This window comes from Tamandua tetradactyla, chromosome 11, assembly GCF_023851605.1.
Source record: "Tamandua tetradactyla isolate mTamTet1 chromosome 11, mTamTet1.pri, whole genome shotgun sequence".
NCBI classification, from domain to species: domain Eukaryota; kingdom Metazoa; phylum Chordata; class Mammalia; order Pilosa; family Myrmecophagidae; genus Tamandua; species Tamandua tetradactyla.
In genome coordinates, this window is record NC_135337.1 from 28,874,136 (window position 1) to 28,900,702 (window position 26,567).

At 44.1% G+C, this 26,567-nt stretch overlaps 1 long non-coding RNA gene across 1 annotated transcript; it reads left to right on the forward strand.

The window, feature by feature from the left end:
- The first annotated feature begins 1,043 nt into the window (after window positions 1-1,043).
- LOC143650002 (uncharacterized) lies at window positions 1,044-25,657 on the forward strand. The gene is made up of 3 exons (XR_013159314.1): window positions 1,044-1,285; window positions 2,414-2,496; window positions 25,290-25,657. It is a non-coding gene; the product is annotated as an uncharacterized LOC143650002 (long non-coding RNA).
- Window positions 25,658-26,567: the final 910 nt, after the last annotated feature.

Here is a 26,567-nt window from a genome sequence, read left to right on the forward strand (position 1 = left end):
GGATTACGAAGCTTATCATTCACGTTAACATAGCATGAGGCACAAGATATATTCCACAAGGGGAGTAAACAATTCAAAGGTAGTCGAGGGGAAGCAAAGGGGGAGAAAACAGTCTAGAAGTGGGCCTTGAAGACTTTTGAGAGATGGACTTTTGGGGGAGGGAAGCGGGAAGAGCATGCTTTCCAGAAAGGAGATGTCTGACTGAGGACACAGAGGGCAGTGCGCCTGCAGTTTGGGGGGCATCCAGCTACCCAGCCGGCTGCAGTGGAGCATTGGAACAACGGTGTAGGGCTGGTGGGCACGTCACTGAGGGCCCAGAACTCTCTGTCCTTAATTCCTTGAGAGGTCCTGAAGAGCCTTACGCTTTTGGCGAGGGTGAGGCACACACAATCCATTCTTTGGCAGGGGACGCTACAGGAAGCCGATATTCAGTTCAGAGACAGGAATTTTCCCACTTCATCCAAACTCCCCGGCTCTGTGAAGAAGTCAGAAAAATACTGTAGGTTGTTTTTCTTGGGAAATATATTCAGAACACTGAAGCTGTTTGGAGATAAGCATCTTTGCATCCTTATGATGGGTTTGGTGATTGGGTCCATCTGGCTCGGGAAAATGAGACACGCTGGAGAAAGGGGTTTACTGAACATTGTCAGTACTTCAGAAAGGTTCAGATTCAGTTCAAATTGGCGGCTAAGGTTTGAGCTAACGTTGATTTTATCAGTGCCCATTTGCCCCAAGACTTTGGAAGAAAGATTATTTGAAGTAGTTCTTATGATGCTAGAGGAAGAAACAATACCGACCAATTACTGAGGCTCTCCATTTCAGCACTTACGAATATTATCCTTACTCTTTTCAGTAATTCTGAGAGGTAAGGAGATTTAGAGGTATGTGGTAGCGACTGTTTTTCTCTGCCTAGCAAGTATTTACATCATCTTGGTATTGCGCGTCATGTGACCCAGGAGTGGCCAATCAGAAATGTTCATCCCCTGGCCTCAAAGGTCATGGGACCCAGCCTGCACCAATCACAGTCCTTCCCTGAGACCGATGCCCTGACGCTAGGAGAAAGCAGCACCACCTCCTGCTGGAGAAGTGCCGGGCGGTGGTGGCCTCTGTGACAACTGCACGGCTGTCTAGCTGCCACCCCGGCCCCGTCTTGCTTCCTTTACTCCCTCACAGCTGTTGTTCTCCAGAGCTTTCCTGTAAAAACCTCCCGCCTGCTATTCTCCACCTCGGAGTAGATTCCCAGGAAATCCAACCAAAGAGAGTGACAATGACGGTGGAAATAATGGTGGGTGTATGATTGATGTCGGACTTTATAGAGATTTGTCCTTTACATAGTATAATTTAAAAAAACAAACAGGCAAAAAAAAAAAAAGTATTCTGGAAGCCCTCAGAGATCATCCAAACTCTGTTCCAAAGGAGACTCAAACCAGCAACTTTTCTGTCTGCTGCCAGACATATTTATTTCTAAGAGAGTTTCGAATGGTTTTGCCTAAGGCTAGGGAGTGGCCCAGTTTGCCTCTCAGGACACTTCTAGCTTTGAGTTCCTATAATTATGCTGTGCATCTCCAGGAGTTGTCCTGATTGGAGGATTTCAAAGAAATTTGCAGCTTGTAGGGGTTGAGATTCAATGCCCTCTTTTATGTGTGGCCATTAATGACAGATGCCTCTGCCGTGGGTGATGCTGGCCTTGGTCAGTCTGAACTCGAGTCACTTTCATTGCTTCATCCCTGAGGGTGCTATTCTCGAATCTCTGGTGGGCACATCTTTAGCAGGCATCCCAAAAGGCCTCTCCGGAGCAGAGCAGGGCAGAGACCCTTAGGTCAAAGCTATGTGGTAGTCTGATAATGGCTAGGGCTGCCTCAGACACCACCCACAGAGGGAGAGTGGGGGCTGAATGCATCCTGCACACTGCTTGTCCAGCCATTGCCCTCAGGGAGACTGAGTCTTCATGATCACCTTTCTCAGTCTACTTTATCCCTGCCAGGAGTACACCTTCCCCCTTCTTAATCATTTCCTTGTCCAGAGAACAAAGGAACGTGGGGCCACAGCGCAGTGACTGCCAGGAATGGAAATACACCTGGCTGGTTCGTTTACAGTTCATGGAATGTAAATCCTTAATTTGTTTTCATGTTAAATAGACCGATTGGATGTGACAGCTTAATTTCCCCTTGTCATTTCAATGACAAAAGAGGATTTCGGGCACAGGGAAAAGAAGTGCTTGCGTTTTTTTTTTTTGTTTTTTTTTTTTTGTACATATATTTTGAACTTTCATGCAGGAAGTTCACAGAATTCACCTGTAATCAGACTTCACAGTCGAACTAAAAGATTCGAGCTGGGCATGTAGAGTTTATTGAAGAGCTTAGAGTGAGATCAAAGAAGGACAAATACAAATTTTCTTTTCCTTGTTTTCCAGCTCAGGCCAGAATGTATGTGTTTAGTCATCATCTGAAAGACATTCCCAAGGAGGGAACTCTACCTTTCTGAACTTCAAGAAAGGTAGGGAGTACGGCTGTTGGCTGGGGTCTCTCGGTCAACCTGAAGGGGCAGACAGACCCCATTGAAGGGGCTGGGAGGGCTTCTTTGGGTAAGTTGCATACAGTGCAGTGGGATGCCGGCCGAGGGCTCAAGGATTTCTGAGTCTTTGGCACATTTGTGCCCCAAACCCTGCAAAGGACAGGAAGAGCCTCTCTGGAGATACTAAAGTCAGTAAGAAAAGATCTTGGTCTTGAGTTTTTCTACAAATCCATTTTGCTACAATAATAATAGAATATACACAGCTAACATCACAATTGCACAGGCTAGCCTGGCCGACAGGCCTTGTGGATGTCATTTCCTTGCTGCGATCTCTCCCTGCCTTTGAGTTTGCCACTGCTTTTGCTGAGGAATTTTTTTTAATGGAAAAGGAAAACAGTCAGTCTCTGTCACCTTAGCGAAAGTGAGTTTGTCATATGGAACCAGGGGGGACAAGAGGAAGTGAAGGAACAAGAAGGCCTCGAGCAGAAGTTGTTCCCATCCCAAGAGCTCACCTTTCCCATGAGTTTGGGCTGGATTAAAAGAGCAAGACATTCCCTGGCTTAGCCTCTGTTTTGCAGCCATGTGTCAGGAGGCGTGAATTTCTTTGCTTCTTCCTGGCAAAGGGGCAGGGGCACCTCTAGACCTCCAGCCATAAACAGCACAGTCCATAGCTCCCTGCTGCTGAGTCGGGAGTTGGGGACAGCCAGCCTTGCCGAAAGCCAAGCCTTCCCGAACAAACTCATTTTGAATTCTAAAGTCAGTGTGAAGCAGCTGAGAAAATAAATGCAGGTGGGAAGAACTGTTGGAGGGACAGCTGCTGCTCTGTTGGAGGTTCGGCTTCCTCCTGCCATCAGAACAGCCTCTGGCATCAGCAGGAAATAGCAACAGAATAGCCAGAGTGAGGTGTATTGGATTACCAGGACTCCTTGTGTTTCAAAATGTTCTTCTGCACAAAAGACCCTCAATCACGTGAAAGTGCACTCTTCCATCCGCCCATCCATCCAGCTCACACTTGCTACTTGATACCCATGTTGTGTGCCAGGATAAAGACAGTCGGCCCCACGTGCACATTCGCTCGCTGAGCCAGCAGGAAGTTGGGATACATCAGAGAAGGAGCTCTTCTCTTTGGTAAAGGCTGACAGTCTTTTTTTTTTTTTTATTGTAAACAACAAACAAACACACAAACATTCTTGACATACAAACATTCTATACATGTGTACAGTCGATGGCTGACAATATCATCACATAGTTGTGTATTCATTGGCATGATAATTTTTGTTAACATTTGCACCACTCCAGAAAAAGAAACAAAGAAAAAAAAAAGAAACTCATGCATACAATACCTCTTACCCCTCCCTCTCATTGACCACTAGTATTTCCATCTGCCCAATTTATTTTAACCTTTGTTCCCCTTATTATTTGTTTATTTTCTATCCATATTTTTTTTACTCATCTGCCTATACCCTAATTAAAAGGAGCATCTGACACAAGGTTTTCACAATCACACAGTCACACTGTAAAAGCTATATCATTATACAATCATCTTCAAGAAACAAGGCTATTGGAACACAGCTCTCCAGTTCAGGTACTTCCCTGCAGCCACTACAATACATCCTAAAATATAAAAAAGGATTTCTATATAATGCATATGAATAACCTCCAGGATAACCTCTCAACTCTTTTTGAACCCTCTCACCCACTGACCCTTTTTTTTTTGTCTCATTTCTCTCTTCCCTCTTTCTGTCAAGAAGGTTTCCTCAATCCCTTGATGCCAGGTCCCGGCTCATAATGGGATTTCTGTTCCATGTTGCCAGGGAGGTTTACACCCCTGGAAGTCATGTCCCACATAGAGGGGGAGGGCAGTGAGTTTACTTGCTGTGTTGATTTAGAGAGAGAGAGAGAGAGGCCACATCTGCGGTTCTCTGGGGGTGGCTCTTAGGCCTAATTTTAAGTAGGCTTAGCCTATCATTTGCAGGAATAAGTTTCATAGGGGCAAACCCCAAGATCGAGGACTTGGCCTATTGATTTGGTTGTCCCCACTGCTTGCTAGAATATCAGAAGTTCTCCAAATGGGGAAAGTTGAATATTGCCCCATCTCCCCATTCTCTCAAGGGTTCTTTGCAAATACTTCTTTATTCACTGTCCAAATCTCTCTGGGATTTGTCAGGGCATCACACTAACCTGGACAAACCATCAAAATTTCATGCCCCATTCAAGCTTCCACAAACTTATGGTGTTAACTAAACTGACCATACAAGTTAGATTAGGAAATGCACTACCCAAAATATAAATTTTGCACCAAATAAACATCTCTTTTTAGTCTCACACAGAAGTTGAAGTTTTAAAATATGGATGATATCATCCTTTACCCCAGTCTTCTGATATACCTTAGTCCTATCCAGATCAGCTTCATTCATGTCTCTACTCAATGTCTGATCACTTTTTCAACTTTTTAAACAGTTCCTGTATGGGGTAGGGCTGACTTTCATAGCTTCAGGGCTCTAACTATGAGTCTCAGGTATCACATAAATACCTTAAGTTTCTGGGAAAGACTATGTTATATGCAAACAGCTCAGTATCTCAGGATTTAGAATTGACAGTTATACCTCCTAAATTTATGTGACTGCTGTAAGAAGGGCTGACGATCTTAAAAAGGCTCAGTAAGATGCGGTGCAGCCTAGGGATGAAGAGAAAAGGCTCTAGAGTCAGCTGGATTTGAATCATGGTTCTAGCCTTGTGTCCTTGGGAAAGCTACTTAATTCTCAGTGCCTCAGTTTCCTCATCTGTAAAACGAAGGAACAACAATAATTCTTACTTCATAGGACTATAGTCAGAATTAAATGAGACAGTGCATATAAAGCACTTAGTCCAGTGCCAGGCACTTATAATGTGCTCAATACATTTTAACTGGTATTATCAAAAGTAGGACATCTGGAGAATTGCAGTGACTTCTACAGGTGCTAAGGAGGCAGTGGGAGTTTCCTAACAGGCAGGAAGATGTGTCAGAGACTGTGTCCAGGCTTGGGGGACACATTACAAATGTCTTAGCCATTGGGGATATAAGTTGCTGGGGAAAGCGAAAAACCTAGTTTTTTCATATCTGTTTGTCTTCATGTTCCCAGAGGCCCAGCAACAGCTCAGCACTGTGTTAGAGATGGGAAAGGTCTCCAAGAAGAGTAGAGGGGACAGGTCGAAAAACCTGGACGGCAGGAAGCCTACAAGATCCTGAGAAGGTGTAAAACCTTGGCCAAGGGAGCCCACTGGGGCTCTGAGAGATGAGGCACATCAGAACTCCTGAATCCTGGTTCTTTTCTATTAAACATTCATTGCTTCAAGGAAGTTGCTAATAAAGGAAGGGCAAGAGAAGTCACAGGGCCACGGAGGTTCCTGTGGTCAGCGCAGTGGCTTTTGGGAACCCATTGGATGTCTGGAGAAGGAGACACCCTGGCCAGGAGCTGGACATCTGGGCAATCTGGAGCAGTCAGATGATACTGTCCCTGGCAGGGGAGTGGGTGAACGCCCTAGAGAAATCCCACAGGCTTCTTTGGGCCAGCTGGCCCCTGGAATGTGGGAGTCACGGTCAGAGTTGGGGAGAATGCTGTGATTAACAGGAGAGGCTCCTTCTGACCTGGGGTGGGATCTAGGAAACATAAACAGAGCAAGGGGAAGTGAGGGGGTGGCAAGAGGACAACAAAGGCCCTGGTATCACCTTGACAGATTAGCAGTTAAACTTCTGTGGGGCTCTTTCTGTTGCTCTCGAAGGGGGTGGGGAGTAAGTGTCTGGACAACCACTGAAGAAAGCAGGGAAGCCCACCCTCTGAGATGAACTTCCTCCATCTCAGAAAGCAGAGGGACCTGATGGATGCAAAACCCAAAGAAACCTGGAGACCCAGAACAAAGGAAAAAGGAATTGCCAAAGGATTCTTGCTTCCTGCCCTAGAACTCTGGGAGAAAGACAGGCTACGGTGAAAGATGATGGTTATCTCCCAGCTTACAGCAGTGTAGAACCACACTGCTAGAGCAAGGATACTGCGACAAACGGGCCAAGTCTGTCCAGAGTGTATTAAGTACATGGCAGCCAAAACATCCCACTCTGACCTTTAAGATGCACAATGATTGGCTCAAATACCAATTCAAAGATCCATGGAAAATACACATCACTTCTTAAGCTATCTGCAAATTCTAAGGAAGTTTGGGTTCTCATGGTCTGCCTTGACCTAAGCTCCTGCTTCATCAGTTTGGGTTCTGACTTATCTCCCCATCATGTCACCACTGTCATTGTATTATGCCACAGTGATCCACAAGTGGAATTCATCTTCTTCCTTGCTAAAAAAGAGAAGCTACTGTCACCAAACTCATGGAATGCGTGACTCTCCTGGAGGGATAAGCAGCCTGGTGGTGGTGCAGGGGTGACCGTGATGATGGAGGTTCTGTCACAGCACAGCCGATGGCTTCAGATTCTAAAGTGGACTTCTTTGTTCTTAGCCATATCTTGGCCACTCAACCGTGTAGCTTAGACATCTTAATTTCTTCTCTCTCTCTTCCACAAATAATCTTCTCTGCTTTCCCCCACCCCCAAGTTTGAATTGAATTCTAATTCAGAGAAGCTTAATTATCCTTTAATGCCCTTATCTTCAGCAAGGCATGGTTCTGGATCTCACTTTCTAATGTAGATGTTTATGGTGATATTTGCTTTTTCAAAGACAGTTTGCCCCTATGAGAGAATGAAATGATTTTTTACAACTCTGCTAAGCCTGGCTTCAGGTTGACTTCAGAAGAGGAAAGACAGGCCCTTCTTCGCTGTTGTGAGAGGAGGACTTCTTTAGCCCCTGTGAAAACTGGGAAGCTGGTTCAGGAAGCAAAGGTGGAAGCTTGAGGTCCTCAGCCTCCCTCTGCCAGAGGAGATGTCCCATGTGTGGGTGGGAGGAACCATGATCCAGCTTTTATCTTCTCCAAGAAGCAGAGAAAGCCTTTGGACACTGGCAGTGGATGCCGACTCCAGATCAGACACTAACAGAGACAGCCAACCCTAGACCTGGAGGTCTGCCTTGACAAAGGTATTGTTTTCAGGAAAAATCAAACAAGCAAAACTTTCACTCTCATTGCAGGAAGCCAACAAGGTTCAGTGTAATTGCTATGACTAATGTCCTGCTTTTAGCTGCCCCTGGAAAGGGGTAAACTGACCATCTCCCACCTACCTGTACACTCCTTATCCACCCAGGAAACACACAAGAAAAAAGAAGGAAATTATGGGCTGCTGACTGGCTCAACAGGCTCTGTTTCATGTACTTCAGATACAGGATACCATTTAACCTTCAAAGAGATGCATCAGAGATTTTCCGCCATTTTGCCCACTATATGGATGATGAAACCAAGGCTTGGAGAGGTGAAAGGACTTGAGTGGTGAAGCTTGATTTAAACTCAATTTGCCTTCCTTCACATCCCTATGCCTTCTATTCTTGCCCCCACATCCCTCTGCCCCACTCCATAATGACTGTCGGTGGAAGCGAACAGAGCTGAGACTAGGAGAGGACTAAATGTGCAGAAAAGAATGATGACACTGTGATCTGTGGGTGGGCTCTGCAGCTAGTTTTTGCATCTTTAGATTTTATTTTTCCTTTGTTCTTGGCAAGGCTTCTTTGGAAAAACTCCAGTTTGTCTCAACTGAACAAAAAGGCAAAAATATTTTGGTAATGTCTTGTTGGGAGGGTGGAAGCTGGGTGGAGAGGGGGAAGAGAGAAAGAAAAACTATGGAGAGGGGGGCAGGGCAGTATCCTGAATGCTGGCAGCACCTGTTTAGTGGGGCTGAGCTGGAAGGATTAAGGGAGTGACTGGGTGTCCGTGCTAGAGCTGAGCCAGCTGCTGGCTAATACTTAGAATTTATAACCACATTAGTCCTCCCAGTAACACTTGTAACTATTATTGCCTGACCTCAATTTCTAGATAAGGAGACTAAGGGAAATGAGCAATGCACTGATTTATGACATACAGCTCATCTACACGCTTTCTTATCTCTAAACACTTTGCGTTTAGAACTTTTAATGCCTCTAACCTTTTTATAATTATCATAGGGAGCCATGCCTTTCTTTTTTTTCCACCTAAATTACCCTTTGGAGTCATTTTATATACGAGTCTTTACAGAATATTCTACTTACTTTGAACAACAAACTTTTCTTTGGTGAAGAGCTAGTCATCTTAGATGATCTAAAGCAATGCTAACATGAGATCTGACTGAAAACGTCTGGCAGTATCAGGAAAGGAAGAGGCAAAGAAATCTTACACTTATTTGGCAATTATTCCTGGGATCTATCCCTCAATGCTTACAAGTTGGAGGTCATCATTAACAAACCATATAAAGATCACTTTAAAAATCAACATCACAATATGCTATATTTTAACGATAAGTGGGTTATCTTATGAGACCACAAATAGAGAAAGGATTATTGTGGTTTGGGGGAAATTTTCCAATGACAGCAACACACTTTGATTCAAACGGGGTAAATCTCAAGCAAACCAGATAGCTATGACAATGACAATGATGTGCTCTGGAAACTGTTGGATCCCTTGCAAACTGACTTAAGTGAAGACCAAGACACTGATGTCAGAGACACATTGGAAAGCCAATTAAAAGTGTGACCCTTAAGGTAAATTATGGACTGCAGTCAATAGTATAGTTATAACATTCTTTCATCAGTTGTAACAAAGGTACCAGGCTAATGCAAAATGTTAACAAGAGGGAAAACCATGGGTGGGGGGTGGGTAGCAAGACAAGTATGTGGGAACTTTGTACTTTCTGCATGATTTTTCTTTAAACCTAAAACTGCCCTTTAAAAAAAATTATTTTTTTAAAGAATTGCTTTGTGAGTGGGTAAGCGCAATATTTCTTCAGCATAAAGAGGATGCAATTTTAAATATGTATTTTATAGTCAAAGTAGTAATCAGTGTTTATAAATGAACTAATAAATGCTATTTTATGTGTCTGTAATTAAAACAATACATTAACCGTTATACACAGACATTTGCCGATTTCATTTACATTCCTACATATGTTTCTGTTTAAATCAACACAATCTTTTCTTTGGGGCTTTTCAGGTGAATGGGGGATGCTCTAATATTTGAAGCTTACGCAACGTCGTGTCCACTACTCCGTTCTCATTCGGGCGATGACTGTATCCTAACTCGGAGCGGTGTCTGTCCTTAGTCAAAGGGTGTTGAATTCTCGCTGTCGTTCTAGAGATAAGGAAATGAGACTCCAGTCGGGTAGGACACTCGGCTAAATCACACAGACAGCAGCGCTGTCTCATGGCAAAGGCTCCACAAAGCCTTCACTTGTGAGCCACGGAGTTGTAGGGATCGACTGACGCGGTGGGTCATTCCTGAATCTGTGTCCACCCCCCGCCCCCACACACAAGTTTGGCCTTCTGCTGATTTGGAATCCGTTTGAGATAGCCGAGAAACAGAACGGGCAGTATTTGACCATTTGGTTTAGAATTTCTCTCTTTTTTTTTCCATGTAAAATGTTATCTCTTTTTTTCCCTCATTCCTTTCAACACAGAATAGCTGCATCGCATGCTGCAGACGCCCTGCCTGGAGGGAATGCTTCCCCGGACTTCACTCCCGCTGCTGCTGGGGAGCCAGGCTGGGGGGCAGACGTGCAGATGTGTGGTCATGCACGAGATACTGAGGAAAGTTTTGTGGCAGGGCAGCATGGGTGATAATGCGGCAGGTGGGCACACATTTCAATTGCTGATGTTGATTTTAGCTACAGAAGTTTTGTGTTTTCTTCATATTTTATTGAGATTGTGGAGATATATTCCCATGAGTTAAAACACATGGTCTCCAAATATAATTTTAAGAACCACCCTTTAAAGAGATGTTTGTATCCTTTTAATTAAGAAATTATATGATATCCAGGTATGTTTAAATCTTCCTCACTTCTGAGCAAGTCAAGCTGAAGGCAGAGCTATGTCTGGTGAAATCACACAGTAATCATGAAATATTTTCTGCTTTGTGCCTTTCTACCATTCAATTGATCAAAAAGTCCTTATTGGGGTAAAATAAATTGGGTAGATTGAAATACCAGTGGTCAATGAGAGGGAGGGGTAAGGAGTATGGGATGTATGAGGTTTTTTTTTTCTTTTTCTTTTTATTTCTTTTTCTGGAGTGATGCAAATGTTCTAAAACGGACCGTGGTGATGAATACACAACTATGTGATGATATACTGAGCCACTGATTGTACACCATGGATGGACTGTATGTGTGTGATTTGTCAATAAAAATATTTTTTTAAAGTCCTTTTTGGTGGTGAAAATGTTTGGGTAACAGAGGTTGGTGTTGGGAGCATAATCTTATGAATGTAATTAATATCACTGAATTGTACATTTGAAAGTAATCACGATGGGATATTTTGAGTTGTTTATGTGTTGCTACAATACAAAGTTAAAAAATTTTTTTTTGTTGATACCCCCCGACTTGTCCTTACGCCTTTCCATTCCCTATCCCCAGCCCAACTCTGAGCCCCACACAAGCACTCAGAGTTGCCATAATAAAATATTCCTCCTGGGGCATCCACTGGTAACATGGTTTTATTTTTTTTTTTTAAGTGATTAAGTCCCAGACGTTAGGGTAAGAACAGAACTAGGTGGCTCCCCCAGTGCAGGTGGTTCATTGTTCATGCAGAAAAGGCCTCAAGACCCAAGGTTTCAATCTCCAATGGTGACATGTCAGGGTGGTCTCTGAGAACGGTGTTTGGGGGGGGGGGGTCTCACAAAGCTTTCTTGACACCTGATAGGGCAAGCCACATGGACCACCTGGAATCCTGGTACCACTTTACTCTTTGCCTTGCCTTCCACCTGTCCTCCCCTTCCTCTCTTACCCTACAGAAATCCTCCTCTTGGAATGGGCCTGGATGTACTATTCCTTGAGTGTGGCTATCAGAGAAAACAATTGCAGATAGCAGCGGTGGCTGAATACTCTGACTAGGAGAAGATGGCCTGGGCTTAAATCAACATTATGAAGAACAAATATTTGCTAAGACCCCTTTAAGTTACAGCCTTTATGTTGCTGCAAATTTATGGTTTCCAAGGAACCAATGGGTACAAAAGGCAATTGTTAATACTCAACAGAATTTGGAAAGTTTCATCATATGCATCATTCCTTTCTTCCCTGATTTATACACATGAGTCAGTTACCATGTAACCCCTTTGAAGGTGTTTTCTCATTCCTAAGATAAACTCCAGAGTCATTAGTGTGGTCTGTAAACAGCTCTCAAGATCCGGCCCTTGCTAGCCTCTCTGACTTCACTTGTACCACCAACCCCTCCTTCTGTGCATTCCAGCCGCCCTTGTCTTCCTGGGGAGGCTTTCCTGGATGCCTCAGTCCTAGTCAGGCCCTCTTCCGCAACCTTAGTTATGCAGTCACAGCCACCTGCACTTCTCTGCAGGACTCAACTGATAAAACTGCAATTAAACAAAGAGTAACTGGTTGTTTATTAAGTCTACATTCTTGAATATCAACTCCCAGAGGGCAAGGACCTTATCTGTTGTATCCCCCAATAGCTCAGAACTATGCCTTGCATATGGTAAGTATGCAAAAATATTTGTTGAATGAATAAGTGAAAGGTTAATGGGGGCCAGGGGAAGGAATGTCTGGGTGATCCCGTTGGCAATGAGGATGGGGTTTGGCCCAGCTAAATAGCTCTGGGAGCCAGAAGGATGCAGCCCGGGTGGCTGTGAGGACAGCCAGCGGACAGGCTTGCAGGCCAACTGAGGAGGGAGGGTCAACCATGGCATTTTACAGAAAGACCTCAGATGGCCTGCTGGCTGGGCTACTCAACTGTGGAGCCGAGTAGAGGACCCTTGAACTTGGCTTCTGGTTCCATGTTTTTCCAAAAGACCCAAGATTGAAAGGCAAAAACCATGCAGGAAGTAACAGAGCACTCATTTATTCTTGGAGGGCTGGGAAATCCTCATAAGGAACAGAATAGCCTGCAGTGCCCAAATTCGTTCTTCCCACTGCATGGTCAAGGTACCCTGGTCACCTGTGGGCATTAGAAAAGTTGTGCAGCTATTTGTGACTCCAAGCCAAAGGACTCCACTGGCTTTGGAGTGAGGAATATGAGTTGAAATCTGTCTTTCTACTTGCTATCTGTGTGACCTCAGGCAAGCAACTTAGCCTCTGCTTGGGCTTCAGTATCCCCTTTTGTAAAATGGGCACAATTACTGGATTATTATAGGAAGTCTCCAACCTAGAGGAGACCCAATAGCTATGATTACTGCTGGAGGAAAGTTTGCTTTGCTCATAGTGGATTTTGATCCTTCTTTGACTGGAGGTTAAATAATAACCCATTGTGAGGAAAGTGTTTTTAGCTGTTAGAAAACTTGTTTCTAACAGTATTAAAAAACTTTTTCCCCCCATTTCAATCTAATTGCAGAGCTGATTCAGAAACTTTATGGTTAGGATTATCTCCGGCAAATAATGCTCTCTTGGCTGGTGGGCAGGGAGGCAGCCCCCATCCTGCTGCCTGGAGACCATGAGCAAAGGCTGTGCTCAGGTATCATGGCCCCTTACCAGGCACACGCACAGAGGTTCGCATTCCTGAATAATGAGTGCGGAGCTTTTTGTTCATCTACTCCTTATAAGGAGTGGGTTAGCAACAGCCCCACAGAAAGTTCATTGCTATTTCTTTTCTCTTCAAGTGGCTGAGACAGCATTTTTAACTCTGAAGGGTGGGGTGGTGATTAAGCAGGGTAAATATGCCAGCACTTCCAACTATACACATCCAACTATGAGGATGTGAGCAGACCCCTGCTACTGTTAGGAGAAGGTCATAAGACCTTCTTGGATGCTTCCTGATTCTAAGCATGGGAGCAAGTCAGCCTGAAGGGCCACTTTGGCAGCCACAGGGCCAGCCACAAAGGTGGCATGGACAGAGGAGTGGTGTTCTCACCTTCACCACAAACTGTCTGCTCCTTTCTCTTCCCTAGCAGCCCCTGAGCATTGTAGTGTGGAGTAGCTGGCTCCTGGGAGGAGAGGGGAGCGGGGTGGAGGGGACCCAGAAGGTAACAGGGAAGAGCCAGCAGGTTGGTGCCTCACCTCCTCCCAGAAGGATCAGCTCTTATCACCTCGCAGAAGCAAGGAAGAGATGGATTCATCCATTGTATTCCAAAGCTCAAGCCTCACCTGTTTGCTGAAGCCTAACTCCTGCTCCTTGGGACTCCCACTGCTCTATCTCATGCTCTCCCCCCAACAATCCCCGTGCACAATTCACCCTTGCTTCACTAAGGTCTTGTGTGGTTTATGGTGCTTCCATGGGTGCTGGTGTGACCTCCCCCTGAGGCCACAGGCTCCTCGTAGGCAGGGCCTCTGGCTTCCACTTCATCTGTGACTCTGTGCTGGAGCTCCATGAAAGCTGGCTGATTAATTGATGGATTGAGGGGAAGATTGATTAGGTGATAGAGTCCAAAGAGTTTGGGCGATCATCTCCTTTCTTTACTGCGGGTGTTGAGAACTGGTTGTCTGAAGGAGTCTAGGTCCCCTCCCCCTGGCATTTGCTCCTAATTGTCCCTGGAGCTACCAGGCCCCAAGAATTCCACTCTTAGTTCCTCTTTCCAAGGGCCATTAAAAAAAATCCACTAAGCCCTGTGATTAGTCACAGGCACGAGTGAAGCCTAAGTCCCGCTCCTGCCCCCAGGGGCCTTCCGTGTAGTTCAGGAGTGAGATCACACCTGGAGCAATTACTGTGTGCCACAGGCTCTGCATGTGGTCCTCGCTATAGAGCCAGGAGATGGGTGTCGGTCCCCCTATTTTCTCGAGAAAGAAGACCCAGGCCCAGGGAGGTGAGGTTTCCTGTCCAAGGTCACACAGCTATTGTGACAGGGCCAGAAACTGACTTCTCCTCTGTCACCTCAGAGCAGATTCTTTTTTTTAAATATTTTTATTGACAAATTTCCACACACATGCAGTCCACAGATGCTGCACAATCAGTGGCTCACTATATCATCACATAGTTATGCATTCATCATCTTGATCATTTTTTTGAACATTTGTATCACTCCAGGAAAAGAAGAAAATACCCATATATTCCATACTCCTCACTCTCTCCCTCTCATTGACCACTAGTATTCCTATCTACACAATTTATTTTGCCCCTTATCCCTCCTATTATTTATTTATTTATTTATTTATTAGTCATCTCTCCACATCCTGGATAAAAGGAGTATCAGACACAAGGTTTTCACAATCACACAGTCACATTATAAAAGTTATATCCTTAAACAATCATCTTCTAGAATTAAGGCTACTGGAACACAGCTCTACAGTTTCAGGTACTTCCCTCTAGTCCCTCTAATACACCATAAACTAAAAAAGGGATATCTATGCAGTGCAAAAGAATAACCTCCAGGATAACCTCTCTAATCTGTTTGAAATCACTCAGCCACTGATACCTGATTTTGTTTCATTTCTCTCTTCCCCCTTTTGGTCAATCCCATGATGTGGGTCCTGGATCATCCTGGAAGTTCTGTCCCACCTTGCCAGGGAGATTTACACCCCTGGGAGTCGGGTCCCACGTGGGAGGGAGGGCAGTGAGTTCACCTGCCGAGTTGGCTTAGAGAGTGAGAGACCACATCTGAGCAACTAAAGAGGTTCTCAGAACAGGTTCTTATGGTTATTGGGCTGAGAGCATCTTGGGAACAACCCATTTCACAGTTCCCTTGCTGGGTGTGGATCTCACTACTTCTTGTCTCATCAGACTGAGGCTCTGCCCTATGTCCAGGTGTCCCCTACCTCCCTGATACCTGCTGCTAGCAGGAGGCATAATAGTGTTTTTTGGGTCAATAAGTGTGAACCAGGGGGTGTGCACAGGCACTCAGCCCAACACTGCTTGCACAGCTTCCTTCCTTGCCCCTACAGAACCTCCCAGTCAACCCCTCCTTGCTCTCCCTCCATACAGCATACAAATCACAAAAGCATGAACACTTGCCTCTTTCTTCAGACACAATCAGGTCATTTGGCTTGGCCAGTTGTGAACTTAGAAATTGGGCCGCTCTTCCCTACTCTTGGGCTTGCTGGAAATGCACTGGTGGGAAGTAGGACAGTTCCAAGAGTTTCTGTACACTCCTCACCTGGAAGCCCTTTGTTGCTTATTTAAGGAGAAAACCGAAATGAGCATCAGGGCCACTGGAAAGAGCACTGAAGGTGCTGTCAGAAAAGTTGGATGGGAGTCCCAGGTGCACCTCATCTCCGTAGGTAGCACGCTTCACCTTTCTGAGGACGGTTTTGAGATGATGTATAAGAAAGCACTTTGTAAGCCCTTAGGCTCCAAATAAATATAAGGTGCTGCTAGCCAGAGGGGTCAGGAACCCAAGAGTCAGAGTAGAAGGGCCACTGAACTTGGGCCTGCTTTATTGACTGCTGAATCCCTGGCACCTGGAACAGTGCCTGACACCTTGTGTACACTCAGTAATTATTTGTGAGTGAGTAAATTGGCTGTGTGTTGGTGGTGGCTCACCCCCTTCCTGCTAACCTGTGACATTTCAGGCTTATCTCCCCAGAAAGCAGATGCCACATGAAGTTAAAAAGGACACTGGAAGAGGATGCTTTCTCCCCCTGCATGGATTTGGACCAGATCTTTGTCACTCTGGGCTCAAATTCCACTTCTATCAAATGGTCTTTGATTTAAGGGGCAATGTGAACAGCAATTGAGGGTACACAGGTATAAAGGTTTCCATGCATATGTGATGCTTCTGAACTATATCATGTTGACTGCAGGAGCCCAGACAGAATTTTAATGGATCCCTGTGCATCTCACCTAGAGGCTCCGATGGCAAGTTCATTCTCCCAGATGAAAATCTTTTATTTCTAGTTGCCTGTGCTAAAATGAGTCAAATTATCTGTGTGGGTGGAAATCTGTTTGATTTAGAAATTGAAATCTTGAGTCACATCCAATCTTTTCTAATGATCCATTTATAGAAAAGGAAATACTCCCACGCAGGACCCAGTTTACAAAGCCTTGAGGAACCTGTAACTCTCTGGGTTTATCTAACCAGTGAGCCGGCCCCTGACTCAGCCTGCTCAAGTCAGGAGCCTAGCGGGAATGCAGAGTCAGCTCCCTAAACAGATGCAAGAGCTTTTATTTTGTCACTGAAATTTCTTGTCTGGAATGCAAGGCTGAGTCCCAACACATGGACCAGCTGGGAGACAATCCCCAGATACCAGGCTTCTTGGCAAGATCACCTCCCTATTACACATACTGGATTTTCCTAATGATGCCCCTTCCCTTCTACCCTCACCAGTGCCTGCCCTGAATGTAAAGTCCTGAAGTCTCCTTCATGAGGACAAAGCTTTCTATTCATGGGTGGAAAGACAACCTAAATGAATACCCCAGGATATGGCTTAAATCCCTGAAAGGTGTCATCTGTCCAACCCTTTCCTGAAAGCTGAGTGGAGGGTGAGGGGAGCACATTGTGTGGGCAAAGGGGAGTTTAGGGACAAAGACAAGGTTCACCTACTTTAGGTTTTGGTCAAGGGCCAGCTCTGACCCATGGTAACTGAGGCACATTTCAGGCCCTGACCTCCCCCATCAACACAGAGCACCTTCTGTCAACTGCTTCTTGGGCCCAGACAGATACAGAGAAGGAGTGCAAGGAAGCAGGCAGCCCTAATTTAAAAACAAGCAGCCCTTTTGTCAACTGAGTTCTTGGACGTCAAGTCTCCAATGTGCTACGGTGAGTAGAGCCACCTAACTACAGACATGTCATTTGATCTTGGACAAATCACTTTCCTCGCCAGACCTCAGTTCCCTTATCTGTAAAATGAGGTACCTAAACTGGAAATTTTCTAAGTTCTTTTCCCATTCCAAAGGGCAGCTGCTTCCAGGTCCCCCAGATAATCTATCCCTGTTTGGGTGCAGTGGAATGCTGGGGGATATTTTGCCCTCAGGTCAACAGAGACCCATGGGGCCATCTGATTCTGTCCTTTGAGGCTGTTGCTATCTACGATTGATTATGTGTGAGCTGTAGGGGGAGTCAAACCTATCTGGGTTTCAAATCTTGGTCTCTGTTACTTACTCACGTCTGTGATTTTGGAAAATCTTTGCTTGTTTCTTTTTCTTAGAAGTGAGATAATAACTCCTGCCTGGCAGAGTCAGTGGGAGGTTAGGGTTGATGTCTGTAGCATGAGTAGAATAAGGCCTGGCTTATCACAAGTATGCTCTGCTATTTGCCTCTCTTCCTTCCTGCCATTTGCATGTCGGTGGAAAACCCAAGAACTGGTCCACAGAAGTATCGGTTAAACTACAGGCCAAGCTGCTATAACAAAGATACCTAAAAATACAATGGTCCAAATGGGCAGGAATGTCTTTTCTGTCATTGACAATCACAGATGAGTAAGTCTCCTCTGTGAGTCCTAGATTTCCTTTTTTCTTGGTACTCTTTTTTTTGTTTGTTTGTTTTATTTTGAAATAATTATAGACTCATAGGAAGTTGCAAAAATAGTACAAAGATTCCCGTGTAACCTTCACTCAGCTTCCCTTAATGGTGACATCTTACACAGCTGTAGTACATTCGAAACCAAAACTGACATTGGCACACTATTGTTAATCAGATTACATACCTTATTCAGCATTCACCATGCTTTAACCTGCATTCATGTGTGCTTATGTGTGTTTATAGTTCTATGTAACTTTGTCCAATGTATATATTTGTGAAACCACCACCACAATCAAGATAGAAAATTGTCCTATCACAACAAAAGAACTCCCTCATGCTATCCCTTCTATCCATGTCTCTGCCCCCTTATTCCTGTGCCTTTGCAACCACGAATCTGTTCTCCATCTCTATAGCTTATCATTATGGGAATGCTATGTAAGTGGAATCATACAGTATATAATCTTTGAGATGGGCATTTTTTTTCGCCAAGCATAATACCCTTGAGATCCACCCAGGTTGTGTGTGTCAGCAGTTGGTTCCTTTTTATTCCTGAGTAATATACCATTGTATGCATGTGCCCTAGTTCAACCACTCACCCATGGAAGAACATCTGGGTTGTTTCCATTATTTCGCTGTTATGAATAAAGTTGCTGCAAGCATTTGTATACAGGTTTTTGTGCAGATGTAAGTCTTCATTTCTGTGAAATAGATGCCCAAGGGTGAAATTAATGGGCTACATGGTAAGTGCATGTTTCATTTTGTAAGAAACTGCCAAACTACTTACCATAGCAGCTATACTAATTTACCTTTGCACCAGCAACATATGAAAAATTTTAGAGGAGAGAATGGAAGCCAGAACTAAAGGAAATGCCCACATTTTGGAAGTACTGGAAAAGAAGAGGAAGTACTAAACAAATAGAAAGGTAAGGAATGATGAAATTGTTTCACGAGGCTGCAAAGTTATACGGATTTTTAGTTCCTAAGAGTAAAGGCGGTTCAGTGCTAAACTATGAAATTAAACAGTTCAATTAGAACTTTGCCAATACTTATTATCCTCTGTTCAAAATAATACCATCTTTGCTTTGAAACGCACTTGAACGCTTTGTTGATTTTGAATGGCTGTTTCTGTTTTTCAATCAAGAATGGTTTTATTTTCTATCTCTCCTCATCCATTGTCCCTGCTCAACAACTTTCGATGGTTCCCACTCTTTACAGAATCAATCTCCATTTCTTAATGGGGATTCACTAGCCTTTTATACCTTAGCCCTATTGCTTGGTGGCTTTATCTCCCTTTCATCTCTAATGACAACCTGTCTCCAGGGTGCCCCATCCCCAGGCATGCCCGCCTCAGTCCTGCCACCATGCCTGTAGGCACGGTTCCTGCTATCTGGATCATTCTTCTGCCTTCTTTCCAATTGTCCTCATCTTAGTCTTCCTTCCAGACCAGCTAGGCACCACCTCCCTTGGAGTCTGCAGGTCCTTTCCATCCACAGGGATTGCCCACAGCCGGCACCCCTCCATGGACAGTTAACCTACATCTCCTTGCTCTACTAGATACCTCCACCCAATTGGGAGCTCTTCAGGGTCAAGCGCCACCACCTCTCAATCTTCTCGATCTTTATCTCAACCCCACTTCTACCCACCCAACCTCAGAGAAGGGCCTAGTGTGGTGCTCAACACATGGTAGGTTCTCAAGGCATGTTTGACCCAAGTGGATGCATTCCTGGTGACTCTGGTCGGCAACAACCATGCATGCTGAGGTACTTGCTCAGTCATTAACTTATGCATTTTTTTCAGCTTAATTGCCAAGCAATTTCTTCATATATTCCAAAAAATGGAAGAAAAATGCTTATCTTAGGAGGGGTGACAACTCTCACAAAAGTCCTTAACTCACCACAAACATTTAAGAAATGTGGTTCTTGCACAGAGATGCAGGGAAATATGAATTTTCCCATCATGTGTAAGTTAGGAGTTGCCTTTGGGAAGAAAACTGTTTGGAATGACTGAAGGAGTGACTGTATTACTGTATTACTTAATTTCTGTAAACTTTTTAGAATCAAATTTCTTAGTGGAAAAGTTACTGTAGTCATCAGTTTTGGGAACTACCCCCAAACTAACTTATGGCTAGTAATCTCACATAGTGAACTAACCCAGTCATCTACCTCGCTATTTCACAATTCATTCCTTGAAGTGGAAACCACACTGCTAGGGAGAACTGGTCAACAGAAGCTCTGCTGAGAAATTTTAGCGCTAACATGGAGCAGGGGCATATTTCATTTAGCCTGATTTGAAATTTTTCAGACTAATATTCCCACAGCCATTTTCTGTGTTAGTGCCAAACCATCTTCTCTCTTATGGAATACCTTGATCCTATCCATTGGTGCTCCTTCAGCCCATTTCTGCAGTACCTTAGATACTATGCGCCCTTGTCTAGTTCTGGTACGTTTATAAATATGTATAAATATATGTCTTCCTCCGCTTTCACTGATAGCAGTGAAACCTCTTTAAACAGACTGCCTCATGCAGTTGTGCAGGTTGTGTACTGCACGAATACAAAAAGTGCCGTTTAAATGAACCATAATGACACCTCCAAAGCTGTGCATGCTACAACCTCCACAGTACCTCACAGATGAGCTGTGTTCGAAGCATTTGTCAGCAAATGTCAGCTTAAACTCTGCCGTTCAGCATTCAATGAAAGCTTGATTGAGATACTCAGACCCAAGAGGCGTGGATATCTCCTGGCTACTTTAGGTCTGTTTCAGAGTCAGGCCGGAGTAATAGAAAGCTGCATATCTGGACCGCACTGTTCTGGCCCTGTGTGCAATCGCTTTGACATAATTTTTCCCTGGCATAAGGCACCAACCACATTGGAGAATGTAACAGGAAACATTCTACTCCTCGTTGCTGTAGTTCGCTAATGCTCTGGCTGAGCATGTTTTGCAGGAGCATCACCTCTTTGGAAGGTCTCGTGGGCTGAGTATCAGGATGAGTTATGTTTTCCCTGGACAGTTTGATTTTATCTCATAGACAGGCACTGTAACTCATGTAACTTGAACTGCTCTTATGTTATATTGACCTTAGAAAGCTGAGAGGCAATTGGTCCTTATCTCATCACAAACTTCATCTGCATTAATTCATATAACAAATAGCTATCGGGGTCCTACTGCAGGCCAAGTGCTCTTCTAGATATTACCCTGAACACAATAAAGGACAAAATTTCCTCACTCAGGAAGCTTACAGTTTAGTGGGACAGAATATGCATGCCAAAAAATATACATACATACATATATATTTTTTGTATGTATATATGTGTGTGTATATATATATATGTTAGGTGGTTATAAATGTATTAGGGAATGGGGATAGGGTAAGAGGGAGTGAATTTTAAACAGGGTGTTAGAGTCAAGGAAGGATTTACCAATAAGTAGTCATTTGAGCAAAGCCTGAAGTAGGGGAGAGATGTGAATCCCTGGGGAAGGAACATTCTGGAGAGAGAGAACAGAGGATAAAACCCCTGAAGCAGGAGTGTGTTTGGTGTGTTAAAAAAAAAAAAGGCAGTAAGGAGGCCCGTGGGGCTGGGCTGGAGCGAGGGAGGCCAGCACAGCTGGTGATCTGGTCGGAGCGCTTCCAGGGCACTGGATAGTGGGCGGTCTTAGAAGTCTTCCATGTGCTTGGGCCTTTGCAAGGGGGTGGATAAGAGGCCATTGAGGGGTGAGGTGTGAGCAGAGTAGTGATTTAAAAGGATCACTTTACTTGATGTGTTGAGAACAGACACAGGAGATAGAGCTAGAAGCAGGGAGACCAGTTAGAGGATCATTGTGAGAAGGCACTAGGGGGCAAGTGAGGAAAGGTCGTGTATGATGTAGGTAGAACTAATAGGCTCTGTCCTTGGAAGAGAGCTAGCAGGATGAGGGGTGTGAAAGGAAGAGCAGAGTCGGGGTGAGCCTTGTCCTGAGAAATGGGAAGAATAGAGCTGTCTTTAACCACACGCCCTCCCACAAAGAAACATGTGGACAGTAGATGTGGGCATGCCGCGTTTGAGGGCCTATTAGACAGCCACGTGGAAATGAGTGAGGTTGAGTTCTGGGGAAATGTCCTGACTCAACACAAAATAACATAAACACGCCGGTAGTGTTTGGAGCCAGGGCACTGGAGGAGAGCATCACAGGATTGAGTGTTGATCAGGAAGAGATGCTCCAAGGAATGAGCCCCAGGGCACTGCAAAGCTAAGAATTCATCTAAGTATCCTCCTTCTTTTGTTTTTAACCTGATTTCCTAAGCTGGTACAGGACAAGTCGTATTTATTGTGTTCACTTTTATAAACCTCCTCAAATTCTTTTGGAAATAAGTCAAATAAATTTAGTTGAAAGTGGTACTGTTGTAGCAACATTGATTCATTCCTTTAAGAGATGTTTTTTGAGTGCCAATAATGTGCCAAACATTAGGAGCTGGAGATAACCAGAGTGCCTGCCTTTGTGAAGCTTATATTCTAATTGAGAGAATGGCTGTGTTCACATGTAAAGAAACAAATAACTAAGATTATTCCAGATCGTAGCAGATACCATGAAGAAAATAAAAAGGACAGAGAGTAAAGGGATAAACAAATAAAGACGTAGAGAGTAACTTAGGACAGGGCTTCTCTGAGGATATGCTATTTGATCTGAAACCTAAGTGATAAGAATGAGTCATTCCAGGCCAAGGGGACAGCAGTGCAAAAGCCTGAGATGGGGATGACCTTGGCATGTCAGGGTGGCAGAAAGGTTGGCAGGTGTGGCTGGAATGCCGTGAAAGGGAGCAGCATTGTAGGAGGTTAAGGCCAGAGAGATAAGAAGGGACCAGATCACATTGAGTCTTAACACCACGGCAAGGGCTTTATTTATTTATTTATTTATTTTGCATGGGCAGGCTTCAGGAATCAAACCCAGGTCTCCAGCTTGGTTGGGTTTTATTTTAAGTGAATGGAAAGCCACTGAAACTGTTCTAGCAGGGGAGTGACAGACGTGGTATATCTTTTCCTGCCTGCTGAAGGGAGAATGGCCTGTGAAGGGGCAGGATTTGGAGGATGTTGCATGTGTAGCAAAATCATGGCAGTTTGGACTAGGATGGGTGTGGAGGACATGGGAGGGAGGCTCAGATGTATGTTTTAAAAATATTTTTATTGAGAAATATCCATACATGTACAGTTCAACCACATTATACAATCAGTGGCTCACAATATCATCCCATGGTTGTGTATTCTTCCCAGGGATCATTTTTAGAACATTTGTACCACTCCAGAAAAAGAAATTTATGTCCTTTTTATCCTTTTTTTTTTTCACTCATCTGTCCATACCTTGGATAAAAGGAGCATCAGACATAAGGTTTTCACAATCACACCAGCACACTGTAAAAGCTATATACAGTATATATAGCTTTTCAAGATTCAAGGCTACTGCAACACAATTCAACAGTTTCAGGTACTTTCCTCCAGCCACTCCAATTCACCATAAACTGAAAGAAGTATCTATATTAGCTAACTTCCAGGATAACCTCTTGACTCTGTTTGAAATCTTTTAGCCACTGAAACTTGTCTCATTTCTCTCTTTTCCATTTTGGTCAGGAACGCTTTCTCAGTCCCATGATGTTGAGTCCTGGCTCATCCCCAGGATTCAGGTCCCACGTTGCCAGGGAGATTTAGACTCTGGGAGTCAGGTCCCACATAGGGGATAGGGCAGTGAGTTCACCTGCAGAGTTGGCTTACAGAGGCCATATCTGAGCAATAAAAGAGGCTCTCGGGTGGGGGTGGGGGAGTCTTAGGCATAATTATCAGTAGGCTTAGCCTCTCCTTAGCAGGAATAAGCATCATAAGGGCGAGTCCAAGATTGAGGGCTCAGCCTATTGAATTGCTTGTCCCCAGGAATTCCCAGATGGGGAAGTTTCATATTTCCTCCTTTCTCCCCAGTCCCTCAAGGGAACTTTACAAATACTATTTTATTCCCTGCCCAAGTTACTCTGGGATATATCAGGGCATCACAGTAACCTGGACAAGCCAGCAAGATCTCACACCCTATTCAAGATTCCATGTAATTACGGTGTTCAAGTAAACTGACCACACAAGTTAAATTAGATAATATGCTACCCAAAATATCAATTTTACACCAAATAAACATTTCTCTCTTTGATCTTGCACAGAGGTTGAAGTTTGAAAATATGGGCCATATCATCCTTTACCCAGTATTCTGATTTACCTTAGTCCTATCGAGACCAGCTTCATTCATATCTCTAGACAAAGTCTGATCACTTTTTCAACTTTTTAAACAGTTGCTGAATGGGGTAGTGCTGATTTTCATAACGTCAGAGCTCTAACTCTGAGTCTCAGGTGTCACATAAATACCCGAAGTTTCAAGAAATGACCAGGTTATATACAAATAGCTAAGTATCTCAGAATTTAATGATATCAGTTACAACTTCTAAATATATATGACTGCTGTAAGAGCTTACAATCTAGGAAACTTTGCAATAGGACCCACTCTGATAGTCATGCTCTCTACTTCAGTTCTCTGAGTTTGTATATTATAGTTAATCTATTTGAGTGAGGCATAATAATATTTGTTTCTGACATTTCATGCAACATACTGTCCTTAAGTTTCATTCACCTAGTTGCATGCCTCGCAACTTCATTCTTTCTTGCATATATACTGCTCAGTAGTCCATTATATGTAAACACCACAGTTCCCCCTTCCATTCCTCAGTTGTTGTACCATTAGGCCACCTCCATTCACTGCACACTATGGTCATAAACACCAGTGTGCAAATGTCCATTCATGTCCCCACTCTTGGTTCCTCCAGGAATAGACCTAGCAATGAGGTTGCAGGATCATATGGCAGCCCCACCCCTAGCCTCCTGTGGGACCACCACACTGCCCTCCAAGGGGCTGCCCCTCTCAGTTTCCCTACTGACAGCGATTAGGTACGTCTTTTTCTCCACATTTTCTCTAGCACTTGTTTCTCTCTGTTCATTTTAAATAGTTTTATTTGCACATCATACAATCCACATCTAAGTATATAGACATGACTTCACCACCATACTCTAGCTGAAAACATTTCCTTTTCCAAAGAATCCATACCCCTCCCCTATGCCCCTGCCCGCCTGTTGATATTTAATTTTGGCATAATGCCTTTGTTACATTCAGTGGAAACATATTACAATGTTACTGTTGACTATGGATGCTAGCTTGCATTGATTGTACCTTTTCCTGTATACCATCTCTTGATGGTTTGAATCTGTTATGTACCTCAGAAAAGCCATGTTCTTTAATCCTCATTCAATATTGATGAGTGGAATCTTTTTTATTGTTTCCATGCAGATATCACGTGTGGGTGATAACTTCTGATTAGACGGTTACTATGGATTGTGTCTCTACCCATTCGAGGTGCTTACTGGAGCCCTTTAAGAGGGGGCCATTTTGGAAAAAGCTTTAGAGCCATCAGAACCAACAGAGCCAACAGAACGGACTGAGCCCCGAGGAAGTGGTTGAAGAGAAAGCTGGCCGATCTCACCATGTGCCTTTCCAGCTGAGAGAGAAAAACCCTGAATATCGTAGACCTTCTTGAACCAAGGCATCTTTCCCCGGATGTCTCAGATTGCACATTTTTATAGCCTTGCTTTAATTTGGACATATTCATGGGCTTAAAACTCTAAACCAGCAACTTAATAAATGTCCCTTTTTAAAAAGATGTTCCATTTCTGGTATATCGCATTCCAGCACTTGCAAACTAAAACGTCATCCATTTCAACCTCTTGCAATGTTGACATTCATTTGTTCTCCCTCATGCAAGAAACGTTTTTATATTTGTACATTAAATCACCATCATTGTCCACTCTAGGCATTCCTAAGTTAAACCATCTCAGTCTATCCTCTGTCTTTTCTTCTGGTTTCCTATGTGCCCCCAGCCTGTCTCTCGCAACCATACTCACACTCAACTTCATTCAGTGGACCCGAATTATCAGATGTATTCGGAAGGACTCATGAGGGAGGAAATAAAGGAAGAGACAAGTCACAGATGACCCCTGGGGTTTTGGCCTGAGTGACTAGATGGAGGTTGATGCTGTTTACGGGATGAGGCAGACTAGGAGAGGAGCAAGTGTTGGGGAGAAATCCAGAGTTCTGCTCAGACTGTTTGGTTGGAGATGCTTCTTAGTCACTGAGAGGTTCTGAATGTTATCTAAAAAGAAAGTCATATAATTATTCAATAAATATTTGTTGAATGAGTGAGCGGATGCTAGCCCTTTATGGCTGAGGAAAATCAGACAATTGCAGTTAAAGGTAATTCAGAACAATGACGCGGTCACCCTGGGAAGCAGTTTCACTGATATTATCCTGACCAGTCATCTTCGCCACCTGTGGAGCGGCAGGGCTGGGCGTTATTATCTTTATTACAAGTGAAGTGGCTGAGGCTCAGAAAGACTTCATGACTTGTCCGATGTGCCACCCCGGACAAGGGGCCAAAACCTGGACCTGCAGACTTCTCACGTACAGGAATTCTGCATTCCACACCAAACTCTCGCCTGTGCTGCAGCCTCCTGAGAGACACCTCACTGGAAGGCGTGCAGGTGTGCCCATGGCGGCTCTGACCGGGCGGAA